The sequence below is a fragment of the Corylus avellana genome, chromosome ca10 (assembly GCF_901000735.1).
Source record: "Corylus avellana chromosome ca10, CavTom2PMs-1.0".
Classification (NCBI taxonomy): domain Eukaryota; kingdom Viridiplantae; phylum Streptophyta; class Magnoliopsida; order Fagales; family Betulaceae; genus Corylus; species Corylus avellana.
The window spans coordinates 17,148,551-17,152,350 of record NC_081550.1 but is presented as its reverse complement, the minus strand read 5'-3'; positions in this window follow the sequence as shown (position 1 = coordinate 17,152,350).

Genomic DNA, 3,800 nt, shown 5'->3' with positions numbered 1-3,800 from the left:
ATTTTTACCTCTAGTCATTAATTAGCGTAATTTTTTATGTTGATTATATTTCAAGAGTTTTCCATACATAAATTATTCAATAAATTAAGAATTATTAATATCCGAATCAAATAAGGAAACAAATAATATAAATGAAATTATAACACCCTCTTTTTTTTTTTTTATTCACACCAACAATATTTTCTTTAAATTTTAAATTTTATTACTCATAATTTTTAATAATTGAACCGTGCAAATATTGAAAGGGTTTTTCCTTTTTCTATTTTTTTTAATGAATTTAGTGTATGATTTTTTCTTAATTAATTAATTTTGACCTTTCTTTTTATTAACTCACATGTTCATTTTTTTAAAAAATAAAAAATAAAAAAATTTAATTTTAAATTTTTTTACTAATAATTTTTAATAATTGAACTGTGCAAATATTGAAAGGGGTTTTTCCTTTTTCTATTTTTTTTAATGAATTAAGTGTATGATTTTTTCTTAATTAATTCCTTTTGACCTTTCTTTTTATTAACTTAGGTTTAGCTCTCTCACCTTAAATCACGATTTTTTTTTTTTTAAATAAATTAAGTGTCTTAATGCATTAATATCTCTCCCTTTATTAAAACACAATTTTTTCTTAATTAATTCATTTTAACCTTCCGTTTTATTAACTCACATTTATCTCTCTCACCCTAAATCTCGTCGGTCTCTCTTACTCTAAATTCACCCTCTTCTTCTACCGCAACAACGTTTCAAAACACTTTCTTATCAGTTTCCATAAATTTAACCAATACTCTTGGGTAGCTATAGAATTCATGTGTAGGAAACCAAAAGTGGTTTCCTATATATTATTTTATTATGAACATTTCTCTTTCCTCTTTCATCTTTCATCTTTTTGTCTTTCATTGAGGATTGTGTTGAATTTTGTAAAAAATGTGAGTATAGGTAGAAAACTTATATTTTGTAAAGAAATAATATTTTAATTGTATAAAGAAATGTGAAGAAAGTTATTATAAAATATATTTTGATAGGAAAACGAAAAATAATTTTATTCCTTAAACTTATAAAAAATCAAAATGAAGCTACTCCAAGTCTTCTTTAACGATATGCAATTCTTTAAAAGAAATTAAGGCATCTTTCTTTTTCTTTTTCTTTTTTGAAAAATAATCTTGAATTCTCATTAAAGCAAATCAGAGGAGACAGATACAAATATACAATGCGATCTGCCTCAAGAATTCCGCGAATACAATTAGAGGGAACAGATCCCCATTCACTATCAAGATTTTCGGTTATCGCCAGATTAGCTAAAGCATGAGTAGCCCAATTGATCTTACGTGGGATATAAACCAGCTACCAGCCCTGCAGTTCCACTAAACAAAGCTTGATGTCGGCCACTAAGTGACCTCTACTACGGTCATCTACTTCCGTCGTGGAAATCTTTATTATCTTTATTCTCTTTGTCTTTGTCTTTGTCTTCTCTTTTTCTTTTTCTTTTTCTTTTTTCCCTTTGGCTTTCTCTTCTTTTTTTTTTTTTCTTTGGCTTTCTCTTTCTCTTTCTTTTTCTTTAAAAGAAAGTAGGATGGAAGAAAAGATAAAGAGACCAAGTGCTCTGCGTATTCTGCTCCCAGAGGATGGAGTAATTATTTTTTATTTTTACTTTTATTTTAAAGATGTTGTGCATCGACAGGGGCGGATTTAGCAAGGCTATGCGCTTAACTTTTTTTTTTTTTTAAAAAAAAAAATTTCATATATATTTTTGAATGTTCAGAATTAGGAGTTTTATTTGTATTAAAATATAATAGGTATTACACCAAAAATATTAAAATTTTATGCTAATTTTATATTAATACTCTGATAATCAAAATTCATGTTTTCTTGCCTTTTTATTTATTTATTTTTTTTTTCCAATTTTCTATTAGTTTTCTTTTTTGTTTTTTTCTTTACGCTTTTCATTTTAAACTACACAGATGGGGGCAAATTTAGGTTGTTTTAATTTATTTTTTAGATTAAGGGAAGATTGAAATGATTTATTTGATTGCATTAAATATTGAGTGAAAGATTTTGTTATTTTTGTATCCATAAAAAAATAAAATAAAATAAAATAAAATTTGTTATTTTGCTTTGTATTATTTTTTAAATGTCAAGAATTTTATGAGTTTTATTTGTATTGAAATATAATAAGTATTACACACAAACCTATTGGGTTTAGGGTTACTCTCAGTTTTGCTACAATTCTCAATATATTGTTATAGGGTTTATGGTTACTCTTTCTTTATATTCTAATTTATATATTATTTTTCATTCAAATTTCTTATTGTTCTTTTGTAAATTTAATTGACTTTGTTGTTCATTATTTTTTTTTGTGTTCCAATATTTCTTCTACGATTTTTTATCTCTTTCTTTGATGAAAGAAATAAAACTCCTTCTTTGAGAATAAATATTTTAATATGTTTTATGGGTCTTATGATTTAAGGGTCTTATGTTTTAACTCATTCCAGCTGGTTTTAAATTACACATATGAGGATTTTTTAATATGTTTTAATTTATATGGATTAAAAGTAAAATTATATATGGTTCTTATGATAGTATATTTTTATGGGATTTATATATATTCATGCAAACTTATGTGTAATTGTGTCACTATGTTCAACAATATATTGTTGAATAACCTTTTATTTTTATTTTTAATTTTTTTTTATTGAAATAGGCATGATAGATTTTTTTAACACAATTTTTTTGACCTATAGTAAAAAATACAATAGAGATGTGTTTTAAGTTTTAAAATCAAATTATAATGAATAATCCTGCGCATAGCGCGGGTTCTAAGCTAGTATATATTATAGTATACATATATATAAGTATTAAATATAATATTAAATATACTTATAATATAAGTATATTATAAGTCTCATATATATATATATATATACACTCTTTTTTATTATATTAACATGGCAACGTGTTAGAGAAACACGTTACCATACGGTAACGTGTTATATTGACACGTTGCCATTTGGCAACGTGTTAATATGGCACGTTGCAATATTATTCTAACGTGTTGAAAAGCCACGTTACCATATGGTAACGTGGCTTTTTGACACGTTACAATAAGGTAACATGGCTTTTTAACACGTTACAATAAGGTAACGTGTCCTACTAACACGTTACCATAAGATGATGTGTTTGTGTAACACGTCATCTTAATGTAACATGGTTCTTTTCACACGTCACCAAATGGTGCCATGTGAAAAATGCAACGTTATAAATAAATATGGTAATGTGTTGTCTTTTTACACGTTACCATATAGTGACGTGGGAAAAAATGATGAACAGTTGCCACGTCACTAAACCTATATTTTTTTTGTAGCGTCCATATATATTGAAGTCATGAACCACAGACCTCTTGGTTTGAAAAGTTGCCTAGATTTTTCCACGAGAACTTGAAAGTGATCTCTTTTACGTTTCTTAAATATTTTCTATTATAATCTTATTCTTTTTTGTCATTTTAATTTGTATCATCGTAAGTACTAGCTCCTCATTAATGGTCTTTCCATCCGACCTTCAACTAATTTAACTTAATAGAATTGTCAGGATTATAGCCTTGTTCTACATAGTGAAAGAGTCTAGCTTTGAGTAGCCGTCATGCAGCAAGACGACTTTCACAGCGGCCACAAAATCCATTGATTGTATCAAAGCCCTCCATCAATTATCCTCTTTTACGTTCCCTAACCAAAACAAGAAATTTTTCAAACATCTCTTTATGTTCATCATAGGCGCATAGCTGTGGGATTAAAATTTATTGTATCCTAGATCTATGC